The 18,947-nt window shown below is 42.8% G+C and overlaps 1 long non-coding RNA gene and 1 other non-coding gene across 2 annotated transcripts; both read right to left on the bottom strand.

Moving 5' to 3' along the window:
• Window positions 1-6,845: 6,845 nt before the first annotated feature.
• Window positions 6,846-17,519, bottom strand: LOC123331141. The gene is made up of 3 exons (XR_006547626.2): window positions 17,407-17,519; window positions 16,934-17,044; window positions 6,846-7,242 (listed from the first exon to the last, which is right to left on the bottom strand). It is a non-coding gene; the product is annotated as an uncharacterized LOC123331141 (long non-coding RNA).
• On the bottom strand, window positions 14,113-14,184 carry TRNAC-GCA. The gene has a single exon. It is a non-coding gene; the product is annotated as a tRNA-Cys (tRNA).
• Window positions 17,520-18,947: the final 1,428 nt, after the last annotated feature.

Below are 18,947 nucleotides of genomic sequence, written 5' to 3'. Positions count from 1 at the left end.
GGGTTGCCATGCCCCACTCCAGGGGACCTTCCTAAACCAGGGATCGAACCCAGGTCTCCCACCTTGCACGTGGATTTTTTACCATCTAAGCCTATTTCAATGTAAAATAAAAAGTTAAAAAAAAAAAAAAAAGAAAGAAAAGAAATCCAAGCCACTAAGAATTGTTAACAAAAGTCCATTACCAAGCAGTAGGTGATACCAAGGTGTCAGTGTTAAGTTCATCGCTTATAACCAACATCCCCTCTGGTGGGGGATGTGAATGGCCAGGGAGGCTGTGCATGTGGGAAACTGGGGATTTATGGGAAATCTCTGTACCTACCTCTCAATGTTGCTCTGAATCTAAAAGCGCTCTAAAAGATAAAGTTGGGTTTTTTAAGGGGTTTCCTTTAAAAACTGTTTCTCTCCAGCCCAGCTTCTCAGACAGTTGAGTGCAACCTGGCTCCACGTGGCCTCAGGGCTGGAGGCGGTGCCCTGACCCCAGTCCTCTGCTCCATTTCCCAGTGGTGACTGCAGTGTTCTCCTTACAGGAACTTGGCCTGCACTCCCGAGTCCTCCCCTGTGTTTCTTCTCCTGAGGAACGGTGGGTGGATTTGTGAGGAAAGCATTCTGTCTGTTTCCTTTCACTCCGTGCAAATGTGCTCACGGCTAGGCCAGCACCAGCCGCCTGCACTCCTCCGAGTGGGGCCACCCAGCAGCTGAGCCGGGCTGGGGTCCGGGACTCTGCCAGCTGCGGTTTCCGCCCCCCTGGATTCCATGACCCACACCAAAGCGTGTGCGGGGTGCCAGAGGGTCCGGGCTGCCAGCTGGCAGTGACTTGCCCACATGCCCGTCTTCCAAAGACGACAGCCCTTTGGACCAAGGAGTATGTCATGTTCTGAAACTAAAATCTCATCATGGGCCTGGCTGTTTTATCACTATCCCCCTCTACACACTGCTTAGCAGGACTGGTGGAGAAACAATCCAGGCTGGTCTCTGTCCCAAAATAAATAGGACAATTGGCATCACACTGATGAGTTTGGAGCGAGGGAGAGGAAAAAGTAACCTGCCAGCCAAGAGACAACGTTGAAATTTTCAGTCCCAATCCAAGACAGAGTTACTGGTGGCCGCAGTTTAGAAGACCATTTATAGAGACAGCCATTCGGCCACTTCTATTCAAGTCAAAGCCCACAGGATTCTTACTCAGTGAAGATGCACAGGAATAAACAATTCTGTCTACAGAAGGAAGGACAGGGTTAACTTATCACCCAAGAGCCCATCTGATCTTGCCTGCTGGGATGGCTGCTTCCCACAGGTTTCCATGGTGCTCGAGGGCATTAGGGTCCCAGACGGGGGAGCTCAGGGCTTTAGGGATCACAGAGCTTGCCAGAAAGCCATGAGGCCACCCAATAGATCCCCAGCCTCTCAACACTTGCTGCCATAGCTCCTGTAAATGAGAATGAAAGTTTGGGACCCACATGTACACTCGGCTATATTTAAAATGGATAACCAAAAAGGCCCTACTGAATAGCACATGGAACTCTGCTCAGTGCTATATAGCAGCCTGATGGGAGGGGAGTTTGGGAGAGAATGGATACACGTGTATGTATGGCTGAGTCCCTTCACTGTTCATCGGAACTATCACAACATTGTTATATGGATATACCGCATTACAAAGGTTTTTTAAAAATGAAAAAAGGAGGTGGGCTGCTTCCTCAAATGATGGAAAATCTTTGGTATGGTAAAAGCCCAAAATTTATTCTCTAAGAGACGCACATAATGCAAGACTTTGGAGGGGAAGCAGGAAAACAGGGAAATAGTATCATTTCTCCAAAGGCCAGCTTTCCCCGTGGTGTATGTGGGCGTGCTCTTTGCACTTCTGACTCTGCAACTTGGTGGTGATTTGCCCCAAAGAAAAGCCCTGGTGGCCTTCATGCAGATACAAAACTCCAGTCTGTCACATCAAGTCAAGAGATGTAAGAAGAGAGACCCAGCCAGGACAGTCTTCAGTAATTAAAGGGTCCTGGAAAAGTCACATCATCGAGAGACCTGTGGGTGTTGGACAGGAAATCATTTGTCCCCTCCAATCACTGAATGCACAGTGAGCAGAGTGGGAGCCTGGGTCACCTCTGGGAGAATATAGAGGGCAGGTATTTCATCTACCATCAATGAACATTTGGAAAAAGTACATGCCAGTCCTGAACTGGACAAGGACCAAGGCGGGAATCTAGCCCTAGTGAGGAAACGGCAGGACGGACAGGAAGGCACCAATAGCTGAGTTAGAATGAGATGTGTCCAGTCGGGTGATAGAGACATGTAGGACATAGTGGGAACGCAAAGAGGGGCACCCAATCCAAGGAGTGGCCCCTGAGTGCCATCCTCCACAAGCACAGAAGAAAGTGGGCTTTGGGAGAGTTCAAACCGTGATGCTGATCCTGGTTCTGTCCACTCCAGGTACCCTGAGAAGGTCACTCGACCCTCCTGAGCCTCAATTTTCTATGTAAACTGAGCTCAGTGATTTGTTCTAACATCAGCCTGGATGTTGCTGTTGTGCATTTTGTAGATATGATAAACATCTACCATCTTGCCAACAAAGGTCTGTACAGCAAAGCTATGATTTTTCCAGTAGTCATATATGATTCTGAGAGTTGGACCATAAAGAAAGCTGAGCATAGAGGAAGTGATGTTTTTGAACTGTGATGTTTGAGAAGACTCTCGAGAGTCCCGTGGACAGCAAGAAGATCATATTCATCGTAAGGACTTGCTGAAGCTCCAATAGTTTGGCCACCTGATACAAAAAGGTGACTCACTGGAAAACACTCTGATGCTGGGAGAGATTGAGGGCAAGAGGAGAAAGGGATGACAGAGGATGAGATGGTTGAATGGCATCACCGACTCAATGGATATGAGTTTGAGCAAACTCCAAAAGAGAGAGAGAAGGACAGGGAAGCCTGGCATGCTGCAGTCCATGGGGTTGCAAAGAATCAGACATGACTGAGCTACTGAATAACAACAAAGTCAGTCAACTTTAAGTAGATTATTCCCAATAATGTGGGTGGGCCTCAGCCAATCAGCTGAAGGCCTGAAGAGCAAAGACTAAGGTTTGCTTGAGAAGGAATTCTACCTCAGGACTGTAACTGAAAAGTACCCCCTTGGGTTTCCAGCCTGTGTGCCCAGTTGCTCAGTTGTATCTGACTCTTTGCAACCCCAGGGACTGTAGCCTGCCAGGCTCCTCTTTCCATGGGATTCTCCAGGCAAGAATACTGGAGTGGGTTGCCATGCCCTCCTCCAGGGAATCTTCCCGACATCTCCTGTGTCTTCTCCATCACAGGCAGGTTCTTTACTGCTGAGCCACTGAGGAAGTCCCAAGTTTCCAGCCTGCCAGCCCCCAGAAGCATGTGAGCCAATTCCTTAAAAGCAAATCAACACATCTCTCCATCAATTTCTATCCCTCTCCCCTTCATTGGTTTTGTTTCTCTGAAGAACCTTGACTGATTCAAGGATTAATTGAGTAAAAAGAAAAGTGATGAGATGGAATTTAAAATTTTGTAATTTCATAAAACTAAGAGATTAAGAGAGGAAAAAATCCCTCTCAAAGAATTGAGCTGGGGACTTCCCTGGTGGCCCAGTGGCTAAGACTCCATGCTCCCAATGCTGGGGGCCTGGGTTTGATCACTGCTTGGGGAACTAAGATTCCACGTGCTGCAACTGAGATCTAATCCAGCCAGACAAATAATTAAATAATTATTTTTTACATTAAATTAATAAAAAAAGAATTGCCGTTGGCATCAGTAGGGAATATTCCTTGTAGAGCATGAGAGCCATCCACCCATGGATTGACTGAACTTTAAGAAGACATCTTTGGGTCATATAGATAAAGTTGTCATACATATATACAATGCAATATTACTCACTCATAAAATAGAACGCATTTGAGTCAGTTCTAGTGAGGTGGCTGAACCTAGAGCCTGTTATACAGAGGGAAGTCAGTCAGAAAGAGAAAAACCAACAAAGTATATTAATGCATACTTTCAGAATCTAGTAAAATGTTATTGATGAACCTATTTGCAGGGAAAGAATGGAGACCCAGATGTAGAAAATGGACTTGTGGACATAGGTGGGGAGCAGGAGAGTGGGATGAATGAAGAAAGTAGCATCAACATATATACACTCCCAGGTGTGAGACGGATAGCTGGTAAGAAGTTGCTGTGTAGCACAGGAGCTCAGCTGGGCACTCTGTGATGACCTGGAGGGCTGGGATGGGGGGAGGGGAGGGAGGCTAGGGAGGGAGGGGATGTATAATCATGGCTGATTTGCCTTGTTGTATGGCAGAAACCAACACAACACGTAAAAGTTTTTTTTAATATATTTAAAGAAAAAAAAGGAAAAAATAGAGTACATCTTTGGTACAAAACTGGGGAAGTGACTGCAGCCACTGGACAGTTCATTTAAAACCTGGTATCTACAAAAGCAGATCCCACATGTTAAACCGCATCAAGCTAGATATGGGATTAAGCTGGACACCACAAAGAACCACCAAAACAGATGGAAGCTGCAATGCCCAGCAGGGGGAGTGATGCCTTGGTGCAAACAGTGGTCGCCAGGGGTCTCCTTGTGGCGGCTGACCCTTCCTGTTGGGGAGGACCTGGACACAGTCTGGGGACTTTCAGAAATCCCTGAAGTGACTTTGCAGGAGTGGAATCAGCTTGAGCATGCCTGCACTGTGTGTTGCCAGCCAATAAAACACAATTTTCAGATAGTTTTGTTACTAAACCACAATCAATTGAAACATTTGGAGGTAAATGGTTGTGGGGGGTAGGCTGTAAGCTTAAGTGCTGTGTTTTATGTATCATGTAATTCCTGTGTGTTTATTCACTCTTCAAAACTTCAATATCCACAGAGCTGCAAATGAGCTAGTAGCACCAAGGCTCAGCCTGAATGAGGTTTTCTGTCTAGAGAGGTATTAATACAGGGATGCATGCATGCTAAGTCACTTCAGTCGTGTCTGACTCTGAGACCCTATGGACTATAGCCCACCAAGCCTCTGTCTATGGGATTCTCCAGGCAAGAATACTGGAGTGAGGAGTTAGTTCCTTCTCTAGGGCATCCTCCTGACCCAGAAATTGAACCTGCATCTCTTGCATCTCCTGCATCAGCAGGCAGGTTCTTTACCACTAGTGCCACCTGGGAAGCCAAATACAGGGATACCTAAGTCAAAATGATCTTTTTTCATTGCACCCAGAAATCCATCTCTTGATAATCGGTCCCTTGCTTTAAGGCTTAAACAATCTCAAAATCTTCACAGGTTTAAACACAAACAACCTGGCAGAGCACACAGAGAAAAGTCTTTTTTTCTTTTCCCCCAAGTGATGACTCATTCTGTCGTCTGGTACTAAATGGAGCATACATTTCACGAATGAGAGCAGGTTGGTGCATTTAATTCCGGCCTGGAGAAGGACTTGCAAACCGCTTCACCTCTCAAAGCAATAAGAACTTCAACCAAGAGGACATTTTAGAGTCATTCTTATTTCAAGTCTTCTATCCTGGCCTAAAGTGGGTCACTGAAACTCAGATGAAAATTATAGAAGTGGGGACTTCCCTGGCAGTCCAGAGGTTAAGACTTCACCTTCCAATGCAGGGTGTGTGGGTTCAATCCCTGGTCAGGGAGCTAAGATCCCACATGCCAGAAAAACAAAAGAGAAAATAGAAACAATATTGCAACAAATTCAGTAAAGACTTTTTAAAATAAATTACAGAGGTGGTGGTTGAAAATACCAACCAACCACATTGCTATCGACATATACACCCAAGCTAATATCTGCTGCTATAATCTGCTCCTGTTTAGTCGCTAAGTCATGTCCGACTCTTTGTGACCCCATGGACTGTAGCCCACCAGGCTTCCTTGTCCATGGGATTTTCCAGGCAAGAACACTGGAGTGGGTTGCCATTTCCTTCTTCGTGCAAAACTCTTCTTTTTTTCCTTCTCTCTTCCCTTCCTTTACTTTTTTCTTCCTTCATCTCCCTGGGCCCCCATCATGTACCTTCCTTAACTCTTAAACCCCCTCCTGCCCACAACCATAGGCAAAATAGAAAAGTGAATCAGCATGCGACTCATTGCTAAGTCTAGAGTAAAAACATCACCCAGATTATCTCCCCACTAAAATAGTTGGAATTCCCACAGTCGGGAAGGGAGAGGAGGCAAGTGACATTCCACTGTGCGTTTCTGGAGGACTGCTTCCAGTGGTGGGAGTTACAGAGGATTGCCTAAGACTTCACAGGGCATAAGCTCTGTCCTTGCTGGAACTGTGAGAACATCTGTGGGTCATAAATCTTTGAGGAACAGTTGACATTGTGGATCCCACAGCAAAAGGCATTTGGCAAAAATCACTTAAATCCATCAATTGCTTAAATGTACCTATCAAATGCTGGGTAAAGTGATGACAAGCTAGATACAGAGGTTCCTTCCCTGAAGATGTGTGTGGCTCGGTCATGGCAAAAAGTCCTAGAGATTTTCCTTCATTTGCTAACTTCCTACGTGCCCAAATAATAGGGGAGTGTTTGGGACCCATCCAGGAACCAGAGGGGGCTTCCCTGGTGGCTTAGTGGTAAAGAATCCACCTGCCAATGCAGGAGATGTGGGTTTGATCAGGGAGATCCCTTCTTGGAGGAAATGGCAACCCACTCTAGTATTCTTACCTGGAGAATTCCATGGACAGAGGAGCCTGGCAGGCTACAGTCCATGGGATTGCAAAGAGTTGGACAAGACTTAGTGACTAAACAATAAGAAGGAACCAGAGAGGCTCAGAAATGACCTCACCAAGAAACACCCAAGGCCAGTTGTAATGATACATAGAAAACAGGAGACAACATTGGAGAACTCCGTTTTAAACATATAGATTTTAAAACTGGAAGGATATACCAAAAAATGTTATTGGTCATTATCTCTGAGTGGGGTATGATAAATACTCTCTTCTTCTGCAGGTAACTCAAGCAGCTCCTGCTCTCTCACCAGGATCAGACCTCTTCTCCGCTCTATTGTGGAGCACAGCCCCTCCTCTCATAGGCATCCTTTCTGTGAGTTTGAGGCTCTTGACCTTCCTTTCCCCGAGCAGAGGAAGGCACGTGACTAGGACCAGCCAGAGGATGCTGGTCAATGGCTGCCCACCGTGGCTAGGTCAGGGATGTTCATGGGCTCTGAACTTGGACATCAGCACCTTCCCTGGAGCATCAGGAAAGAGGCATGTCTTCTCTCTGGGTCACTGTCAGCTGGTGAAAGTGAAAGTGGTTTCAGTCAGTTCAGTTCAGTTCAGTTCAGTTGCTCAGTCATGTCCTACTCTTTGCGACCTCATAAATCGCAGCACGCCAGGCCTCCCTGTCCATCACCAACTCCCGGAGTTCACCCAGACTCACATCCATCGAGTCAGTGATGCCATCCAGCCGTGTCCAACTCTTGGCGGCCCTATGGACTGTAGCCCACCAGGCCTCTCTGTCCATGGAATTCTCCAGACAAGAATACTGGAGTGAGTTGCCATTCCCTTCTCGAGGGGATCTTCCAACCCAGGGATTGAATCTGAGTCTCCTGCATTGCAGGCAGATTCTTTACTGCCTGAGCCATCAGCAAAACCTAAAGCTCAGCTAACAAGGCTGCTGTTAACCTAGAACTGACAGCATGACTTTTTCTTGTGGTGGTGGTTTTGCCACCTCATTAAGACAGCCTTCTGACACGAAGCCAAGATACAGGACAGTAGAAACAAAATAGGGAGAGAAAAAGAGACACTCGCTCAAGAAAGAGGACGTCTATGTAGGAAAAACTTAGGGTTACCAGGGCTTCCTTGGTAGCTCAGATGGTGCAGAATCTGCCTGTGATGTAGGAGTCCCAGGTTTAATCCCTGAGGGGGAAGATCCCCTGGAGAAGGGGATGGCAACCCTCTCCAGTATTCCTGCTTGGAGAATTTCATGGACAGGGGAGCCTGGTGGGCTCCAGTCCATGGGGTCACAAAGAGGCAGACACAACTGAGCAACTAAGCGCACACACACACACACACACACACACACACACTGGGGAATAGTGGGAGGGATAAATTGAAAGGTTGGGATTGACATATACTCATGACTATATATAAAATAGAGATCTAATAAGGACCTACTGTGTAACACAGGGAACTCTACTCAATACTCTGTAATGGCCTATATGGAAAAAGCATCTAAAAAAGAGTGGATATGTGTATAACAGATTGCTGTTCACCTGAAACTACCACGACATTGTACATCAATTATACTCCAACAAAAATAAAGAAATATGGTATTGGGTTTATGGGAGAATGGACACATGTGTGTATGGCTGAGCCCCTTCCCTGTTCACCTGAAACTACCACAACATTGTTAATTGGCTCTACCCCAGTACAAAATGTTTTTGATGTTTAAAAAAAAATTTTTTAATGTGATCTCTAGAAAGAATATCATCTTTCAATCCAACATTACCATTGATCCAGAGTTTTCTATTAATAAAACTTCACCAAATCTCTTGACTTTTTTTATATTGAGTCATACATTTTCCTGTGTTCAGATAAGTTTGGATGGGTTTCTGTCATCTGATAAGAAGAGATGCCTGACTGACACATCCTTTATGTACTTTTTTCACTTCCCAGATTTTGATTATGAATATACATTATTTAAGTAGTCAGATATTATTGGTTTATTTTTTTAAAGATAATTACACAAGAAAGTCTGTAATTCTGATTAGAGTTGTCATACTGACTAGTCTATTGCATTTTTTTTTAACTGGGAAAAGAAAATAATTTTTTATTGATTTCTCCTAGGTCTTCACAAAAATCTTTCTTAAAAATACTCTGTATTGACCTACATGAGAAAAGAGTCTTAAGAAGAATGGATATATGTATATGTATAAGCTGATTGATTTTGCTGCACAGCTGAAACACAGCATTGTAAATCAACTATACCCCAATAAAATTCTTTAAACAGTTTTTGAAGTTAACATATCTTCTTTTGCATAAGGTGGTCAACCTCTGAGTACCCTATAAACCTACTCTCACATAACTCATTTCCAAGAATCTAGTGTATTATTTGTGGATTGTTTGTTCTCTCACTCTTTCTATACTGAATTTTTTCTTATTTCCACTATCTAGCCTCCTGGTAGCCTCCTTTTATAAGTGACTCAAAAGCATCAAAGAGACAAACCAGGTTTTCCAAGCAGACAGAGGACAGTGACGTAATAACTGCAAGTCACAAGCCCCAGGGTATGACTCATGGTCTACGGGGTTGTCCGACTTAGTCTAGACCCACAGTCCTTTACAGAGGCAGGACTTGTCCTTCCAAGCATCACAGATGTCAATCCCAGAGTTCGTCCAGAAAAATTATCAGAAAGTCAAGAATAATGTCTGAGTCTCAACTTCCACAAATCAAATAAGGAAGGAAAACAGACTACAGATGTGTCCTCTTGCTAATATTTCAAGTCTGCTTTTTAACTGAAACAAAATAAGGCTGGGAAGAAAAAAAAAAAAAACTTGCCAAAAAAATAGCACAAATTCCTTGATGACAAGGGAACAATAAGTGGGTCTATCCAAGCCTTACAGTTTATGGTGAAGAATCACACTGCATGTCATGTGGTAAGCTGCAAAAAAGAGAGAGAGAGAGAGAAACTTTAAGAAAGGAGATGATTCCTAAATCTGCACTGAAAGACAGAAACCTTCAAACAACCCTAATATGGTCATGTTGTGAGTAATTGAACAACTAAATTGAGTCTATTGTAAGAAAACAAATTTGTTGAATGCAAAGTGGCAAGTTCAAAAGAGAGAGAGAGAAAGAAACTGTAAGAAGGGAGAGGAAAATTACTTTTTCTGAGACTTTTTTTTTTAAGAGGAAATAAGGCAGAAATGTTCTCATCTGATTAAGCTGGCGTAATGGTCCTGCTACAGGGTAACTATAGAGGAAAAAACTCAAGAAAAGGAAAAGAATATAAGTAATCATCACTGAAAATATCCGGCAGAAATTAAATCTCAATGTCTAATCGGGGAAGAACTTCCTTTTCTGAAGATGGCCTGATACTGCTTTTCAACAGCTTGAGTGACACCTAGTGTCCAGCCAGGGAAGTGAAGTAGCTCGCTAGTTGAGAATCACATGAAAGCTTCACATCCTCTGTGGAGAATTAGTTAAAACAGACCCTCTTTGTTCCTTTCATCTCAGAAACATTTAACAGAAGCTGCAGGCAGAGTTGTTCAAGTGACCGGCATTGTCAACATTAAGCATCATGACTGTGGGCAAGTCACTTGACTCTGGACTAAATACCCCAGTGTTTTCTCTTCAAGTCACAAACGGCTATTTGTCGAAAAGTTTCCATGGAGGAACATACTGCAGAAACAGTTGGTTAAATAAATGCCAATAGGTTTCACTACTGCAGAATTTCTCAGAGTTTCTTTTTAAGTTCCTGTGCATTGTCAGTTTCCAAGAGTGAACTATGAAATGCAGTGTCTTCCAACTTGACTGCATGGAGAACAATTTTTTTCCCCAGAGCATCTTAGAGGACGAGGCTCCAACAGAACTCTGAGAAATGCTATGTTGAAAGTCCCTTCAGTTCTAACATTTTATGACCACATGTGGTTAATTATAAATTATTAAAGGCAATACCATCACTAAGGCTACACAGTTAAATGCCATAGTTTAGACATGTTGTATCAAATTTTCACACACATTAAAAAAAAGCAATCAAAGTCAAAATACATCAGTGTTTGAACTCTAGAACTTATACATTAAGTGCTTTAAAATCCAATTTCAGGGACGGAGATTCAAGACGGAGGGGACATATGCATACCTACAGTTGATTCATGTTGATGGATGGCAGAAACCAACTACTGTAAAGCAATTATCCTTCAATTACAAATAAATATGTTTTTAAAGCCCAATTTCAATCTAAATTTTAAGGCAACTTTAGATTCCATCAAGCTTATTTTCCTATTAGTTTTTGTTCCAAGAGCTATTAAAGTATATCTCCTGATGGGCTATATAATTCATTCCATTTAAACTGCATGTTAATTCACTTATTAAAAAAAAAAAGGCAGGAGGACAGGAGGTGAGGGAGGGAGAGAGAGCAGCCCCTTGATAACTCAGTTAGGTTATCCTGCATCCTTAATTAGATGAGAAAAACCTTAACTTTATCCACTATTTGACAGGAGCCCAGAGATACATTCCAGATACTGCACCAAAGAAAAAGAAAAACCTTTAGAAAACAGATGGTATCATTCTGTAACTAAAAACATTCTCTAATCATATTTAAATTACTAATATGCATTTCAAGGCTTATTAACAAAATATAGTATTGATCAAGACCTTCTAAGGCCAATTAACGTCTCCAATGTATAGATGTAAAGACTTTGCAAATACTTATCTCTCTACTTAAGAAGCAAAAGGATTGCTCTTCTTTCCACATCTACTCCCAGCCCCCTGGACTCGGAGTCCCAAGATTTCCAGGGAAATCTGAAGTTACCCCCAAGCCCTCAAGTTCCTCAGTTCAGTAAACTTGCTGAGAAGGGAACCTCCCCACCCTTCTCCAGCCTAAACTCCCCACTCCCACTCCTCTATTTACTGAGCATTTCAAAAATACACTGACTTTTCTGCCAGATATTTTATAGTCACCCTTGGTCTAAACCTAATCCTCGCAATTGCCTGGCAGAAAGACGGGAAGGAGGTTGTCACCCTGTGTATTTACCATGTGAGGACACTCAGGCTGGGAAAGGAGAGGGACCCAGTCTCCCAGCGCCTCCCACGGGATTCCCACTCCACCATTGGGCTCCACACTAGGCTGTGGTCCCGAGCAAAGAGCGGGATGCTTCTCTTCAGATTCTGACCTCACCATTTATTAGATGATGGTTTTGGTTAAGTTCCTTAACCTCACTAAGTATAAAATGGGCATATTGTGGCAGACACTTTATAGAAAGAGAAGGATTAAATTGGTTAGTACATGCAAGAAACTAATCATGGATTTTAGAACATAATAAATGCTAATTAAAGTTTCTACTAATGACTTAATTTCTTTATTCTTCCAAAATGTGTATTGAGCAGTCACTCTGTACAAAGCAAGGGAGCTGTGGTCATTGCCTTCATGGATGCTGTAGTTCTTTTATTATCATTGTTATCATTTACATGAGCTCTTGGGCTTCCCAGGTGGCTAGTGGTAAAGAACCTGCCTGCCAGTGCAGGAGACGAGGGTTCGATCCCTGGGTCAGGAAGATCCCATGGACCGAAGAGCCTGGAGGGCTACAGTTCACGGGATCTGCAACTGAGCACACACACACAAACAGTAACAGGATTTGGTGAGCTAATCCTCTAAAGCAATGTAATAGTGTACTTTTCCCTCTAGAGGGAGCTCGAGGAACTGCTTCACTCCACCTTTAAAGCGTTGTTTTTTGTGTAGGTCAAGGACAAAAGAGAATCCTAATAGATACATAACTAGATCATTAATCACACGATATAACTTTTGTGAGACTAGGTGTAGCCTTTATGGGTAGTACAAATAGAACTGAATTGGAAAAAAATATATTTTTTGGAATCTTTTCTGCATGAAACCAATTTTTAATTGTTCTCGTCTATTCATGTATATGGTATGAGAGACTCTTCCAAGCATTATCCTTATCTTTTAGCCTTTTCATACTGTTCATGGGGCTCTCTGAGCAAGAACACTGAAGTGGTTTGCCATTCCAAATCAACCCTGAATATTCATTGGAAGGATTGATACTGAAGTTGAAACTCCAATACTTTTGACCACCTGATGTGAAAAGCTGACTCATTGGAAAAGACCCTGATACTGTGGAAGACTGAAAAAAAAACAGAAGAGGGTGACAGAAGATGAGATGGTTAGATCACATCACTGAGTCAATGGACATGAGTTTGAGCAAACTCTGGGAAATAGTAAAGGACAGGGAGGCCTGGTGTGCTGCCATCCATGGGGTTGCAGAGAGTCAGACACGACTTAGTGACCAAACAATACTCCCTATCTTTGGAAGCCCAGAAAGAATAAAGGGGGGCTTTAAAAAAAAAAAACACCAAAGCAGGTATACAGTGGGATGCTTCGGCTTTCCACTAGTCTAGGCAACAAGGCTTATCCTGCTGGCCTGACCAGGTTAACAAACCACATAGTGGGTTTGGCACTGATGTCTCACTAGGATTAAGGATGCATTTGCCTCAAGAGCGCTCCATTCACTTAACTCTTGGGACCCTCATAGGACCGAATGCAATGACGCCAGCATTTGGATACTGTTCACAGACCAGCTAATAATACAAAGGAGAATTTTGTAACTTTTGTATAGACGGAAAACAGACTTGTGCTTGCCAAGGGGGAGGAGGTGGAGGAGGGACAGATTGGGAGTTTGGGATTAGCAGATGCAAACTAGTTTATAGGATGGATAAACAAAGTCCTACTGCATAGCACAGGGAACTATGTTCAATATTCTGTGATAAGTCATAATAGAAAAGGATATGAAAAAGAAAGCATAAATATATTATATATATATATAACTGAGTCACTTTGCTGTACAGCAGAAATTAACACAGCATTGTAAATCAACCACACTGCAATTAAAAAAAAAAAATCAGACCCATATAATGATCCTGTTTCTCTGAAATAATGAAAACTAGCACTAGAAAGATAAACTCATTTGCTTCAGGTCACAAATCTAATTAGTTTTGAACAAATATCAGCAGAATGGTTTGTAATAGTTTAATAGTTACATTATTTCAACAGGAACTCCAATTTTCAATAAACTCTTCATGTAATCAAAATAAGTGACTTGAGACAAATTAGGATAGGAAGCTACTCCAAAAGGAAAATTATTTTAGTAAAGATGATGGAAGGTATTTTTGTTCTGTTGCCTTTGTTTTGTTCTTTTTAAGACAACAGAAGGACTCTGAGTTCATAAATCAATCTGAATGAAAGAATTTTCTTTAGAAGCCTGGCTGACAAGGTTGCCAGGAAATCAAGAGGTCATGTGTCTGAAGAAGTGAAATCGCTCATTCGTGTCTGACTCTTAGCGACCCCATGGACTGTAGCCTACTAGGCTCTTCCATCCATGTAATTTTCCAGGCAAGAATACTGGAGTAGGTTGCCATTTCCTTCTCCTGGGGATCTTCCCAACCCAGGGATTGAACCTGGGTCTCCTGCACTGCAGGCAGATGCTTTACCATCTCAGCTACCAGGGAAGCTGTGTCTGAAAAAAACCACTTCTAATTGTGCTAATGCCACAGAAGAGTGCAACTCAAAGAAATTATTTTTAATGCAAATTATTTAATACTTATGAAAATTGTTATCAAACATGCCTGCTTTTCATTTAGAACCAAGATCAAAACTATTAACTTAATTTTATCCTCCATATGCATGTTCAGACCTAGAACATAAATACACCCCAATACATACCAATGCACACATACAGTACACACACGCCTGTCCTTGTGGACGTGCCCATATATGACATTTCCACTTAGAGCACTAATCTCACTCCCTTCCTGATCTGCATTAGCCTTCTCCCTTCCCTTCTTTCACCTCGTCTCCTTCCAAAGATGGATTCACAATCATTAAGGCGTGGGGGTGACACAGAAGCTGGATGGAGGCAGAAAAGATGATTGCAGTGGAGAAAAGGAAAATTTGCAGAATGTTGGATAAAACAGATGAAGAGATGAGAAGGGCTGTTCTCTAATAGCACTGGATTCCTTTATTACCCTCCTCGACATGATTTAAGTGACTACGATCTTATCAAAACTTCCTTGTTATGAAACTATCAGAAAGCACATCAGGGAAGTTACTCAAGGTTGCCCCATATTGTAATTCTAAAACAAATGGGAACTAATGGAACAAAACTGGCCTTTTGTTCTTTTCTTTGATCCTAGTCAATCTGTAACTGGTATGATATCACTAGTGCCATGTCTAGAGTAATAATTCACAGAATCAGAGGATTTCTGCTTCAGGAAAGAACATAGCCCAATGCTCTTGCTATAGCAACTAGAGGTAAAAAAGTAGATGAATTACCAAGAGCATACTTCAAATAGGGCTTCCCCAAGGTCTCAGTGGGTAAAGAATCTGCCTGCCAGTGCAGGAGACATGGGTTCAATCTCTGGGCCAGGAAGATCCCCTGGAGGCAACCCACTCTAGTGTTCTTGCCTGGAGAATTTCATGGACAGAGGAGCCTGGTGAGCTACAGTACAAAGGGTCACAAAGAGTTGGACACAACTGAGCAACTAAGCACGCATACTTGAAATAAAGCAGAGTAATGAGGTGTGATGGGAACTGGCTAAACAGGAGTCGAAAATCAGGGCAAGTCTTTCTGGAGGGGGCAGGGCAGGGGGGAGTGGTCTTGGCTGATTCTGGATGAGGACTGAGGAAAGTGAAATCAGCAAGGATTCTGGCAGTCTGATGGACTGAATAGAAACAAGAGATATCCAAAAGGGGGCTTTCCCCCAGAGGACTCATGCTGGATTCTGGCAGAATGGACAGGAGGCTGGGAAGTGAAATTCCCCATAACTCATGTTTCAGGAAACACAGGCCCTCTAGAAGGATGAGGTCTGCCTCAAACATATGAAGCAATTGGAACTCTCACATATTACTACCACACTGGAAACCCCTTTGACAGAATCTAGTAAACACATATATGTGATGACCCAGAAATTCTACTCCTGGCTAATTACCCAAAGATATGGACAAGGATGTTATTCGTGATATCCAAAACTGAGGGGAAACCCTAATGGAGTTGATAACTAGAGATATATTTATGTAATAGAATACAAAGCAAATTAAAAAAAAAATTACCACTATTTTCACCAACATGAGTGAATCTCAGACAAAATGTTGAGGAAAAAACTCCCCCCAAACAAAAAAGAGTGCATACTGCATGATTCCATCTTTAATGAAGTTTAAAAATGAGCAAAACTAATCTTTAATTATATAGGTCAAAATGGTGGTTAGTTTTATGGAGGTATCAATCGGGCAGGGGCATGAGGAAATGTGCTTATATCAATCTAATGGTACTTCCCTGGCTATACACATACATAAAAATTCATCAAGCTGTACATTTATATAAAACCTCAATTTAAAAATTAGAGGAAAAAAAAAACCCTACATGGAATAATTTAATTTTAGAACCAGAAAGAAGCTTAGTGATCATCTTAGCCAATTTTTATTTTACATTTTGGAAACCAAGTCTCAGGAAATTAAGAAATTTGTTGATACCATGCAGGTAATGTATTCGCTTGTTCAGCAAGTAATTACTGGAAGCTTACTCTTTGCTGACACCATATGAAGATACAGGTTATCAAGACAGACATGTCACCTGTTTTCATGAAGCCTACAGTTTAGCTGTAGAAATAGAAATTAAGCAAATAACCTAAAAAATAAACATGTAATGGCAGATTGTGATAAATGGTGTGAAGGACCAACACAGGGTGTCTGAGTGATCACACCTGGAGCACAAGCCCACCTGGTGGACAGATTCCTGCTCCCTTGATTCCAACAACACTGCCTTTTCCCACCCACTTTGAACTTTTAAAAAACTAGGAAGAAATTCTAAATCTTCATGAATTTATTCTGGAGAGTTTCTCCAGACTTCCAATTTCTCCAGACTTCAAAGGGCAACCTTTAATTATAAACCAGAGGCAAAACAATAAATAAATGTCAAGGGGGGTGACCCTCTCAAGAATTGCCAAAAAGGACTCCATTTTGTCAGGAAAGGAGCTGCTCAAGTTTGGGGATTTGACATTAGCTTCCTGTTACATCTCAGCTCTTTAGATTCACGAGGTGGATGGCCCGGCAACAGTACCTCAGCCGCTTTTCCCTCCCTCTCCTGTTTATATGACATTTATGTAGGTTCAATTGTTATAAATTAGCCAACTTGGAAAACAGGACCAAGATAAATCAATATCAAGACAGCCAAGATCTCCATAATAAAGTTAAAATACACACCACGTCTGATTTCTTCAGTAACTCACAGTCTGTGACATCAGGGATTTGTTTCAAATGATGCCAGCTTCCGCTCAGGCAGATTATCTTTCCGAAAAAGCTGCTCAGCTTTGCCTGCAACAAACATGAGTCTTTAGTGAGTTCAGTTTTCTTTGATAAGAAACAATCATAGAACCACTGAACTTCCCAGATGGCTCAGGGGGCAAAGTATCTGCCGGCCAATGCAGGAGACACAGGAGAGGCGGACTCAATCCCTGGGTCCGGAAGAGCCCATTGAGGAGGAAATAGCAACCCACACCAGTATTCTTGCCTGGAGAATCCCATGGACAGAGGAGCCTGGTAGGATACAGTCCATGGGGTCTCAAAGAGTCGGACATGACTGAGTGACTAAGTGCATAGTACCATAGTTTGGGTTTCTGAGAAAAGTTCACTCTGAGATGAAGATTTGAATGAAAGTAGTTCATTTCGGAGCTTACCCAAGAAATTACCAGTGGGAAGATGGCGGAGTGAGAGAGAGAGAGAGAGAGAGAGGAAAGGGAGGGACCGTATACACCTGAAATGAATCAGGCTGGTCATGATAAGAGCCTCTGGATTGGTCCACCCAAGGGCAAGGAGGCTGGGGTACTTATTACCATCCATTACCATTTGAAAGCCTCACCTGGGGACCTAGCTCCCTGTTGCCTCCAGCTATCCTTGTGTGGGCTGAGCACACAAGTGGAGGAAAATGGCAAATGCTAAGGGATTATGAGTGCCCACCAACAACGCTGGCCACACGTGTAACAAGTAGTTGAGCATTAGTGCAAGAGTGTGCATGAGGTTGGTTCTTAAACACAAGTGTCAGGCATGTAGAGAAAATACTGGTTAAATGGTTTGGTAGAATTCAGTTGAGAGGATCTAAGGCACATTCTCATTCAGAAAACGAAGATCATGGCATCTGATCCCATCACTTCATGGGAAATAGATGAGGAAACAGTGGAAACAGTGTCAGACTTTATTTTTTGGGGCTCCAAAGTAACTGCAGATGGTGATTGCAGCCATGAAATTAAAAGACGCTTACTCCTTGGAAGGAAAGTTGTGACCAACCTAGATAGCGTATTCAAAAGCAGAGAAATTACTTTGCCAACAAAGGTTCGTCTAGTCAAGGCTATGGTTTTTCCAGTGGTCATGTATGGATGTGAGAGTTAGACTGTGAAGAAAGCTGAGCACCGAAGAATTGATGCTTTTGAACTGTGGTGTTGGAGAAGACTCTTGAGAGTCCCTTGGACTGCAGGAAGATCCAACCAGTCCATTCTAAAGGAGATCAGTCCTGGGTGTTCTTTGGAAGAACTGATGCTAAAGTTGAATCTCCTATACTTTGGCCACCTCATACGAAGAGTTGACTCATTGGAAAAGATGCTGATGCTGGGAGGGATTGAGGGCAGGAGAAGAAGGGGATGACAGAGGATGAGATGGCTGGATGGCATCACCGACTCGATGGACATGAGTTTGAGTGAACTCCGGGAGTTGGTGATGGACAGGGAGGCCTGGCGTGCTGCAATTCATGGGGTTGCAGAGTCGGACACAACTGAGTGACTGAACTGAACTGAACTGAAGGCACATTCTTGGCTTCCCAGGTGGCTCAGTGGTGAAGAATCCACCTGCCAATGCAGGAGACACAAGAAGCACAGGTTAGATCCCTGGATTGGGAAGATTCCCTGGAGAAGGAAATGGCTGGAGAATTCCACGAACAGAGAGGAGCCTGGCAAGCTATACAGTTCATGGGGTTGCAAAGAGTCAGATATGACTGAGCACACACACAAGGCACATTTTTTACTTTAAAAACTGAAAAGCAGTATGTGAATTCAGATGGCCAACAGGCAAAGGAAAAGATATTCAACATCACTAATTATTAGAGAAATGCAAATCAAAATGATAATTAGGTACCACCTCACTCTGGTCAGAACGGTCACCCTCAAAAAGTCTACAAATAACAAATGCTGAAGAGAGTATGGAGAAAACGGAACTCTCCTACACTGTT

Source organism: Bubalus bubalis, chromosome 22 (genome assembly GCF_019923935.1).
Source record: "Bubalus bubalis isolate 160015118507 breed Murrah chromosome 22, NDDB_SH_1, whole genome shotgun sequence".
In the NCBI taxonomy this organism is placed as follows: domain Eukaryota; kingdom Metazoa; phylum Chordata; class Mammalia; order Artiodactyla; family Bovidae; genus Bubalus; species Bubalus bubalis.
Note: the sequence above shows the minus strand (reverse complement) of the source record. Positions and strands in the feature narration are given on the sequence as shown.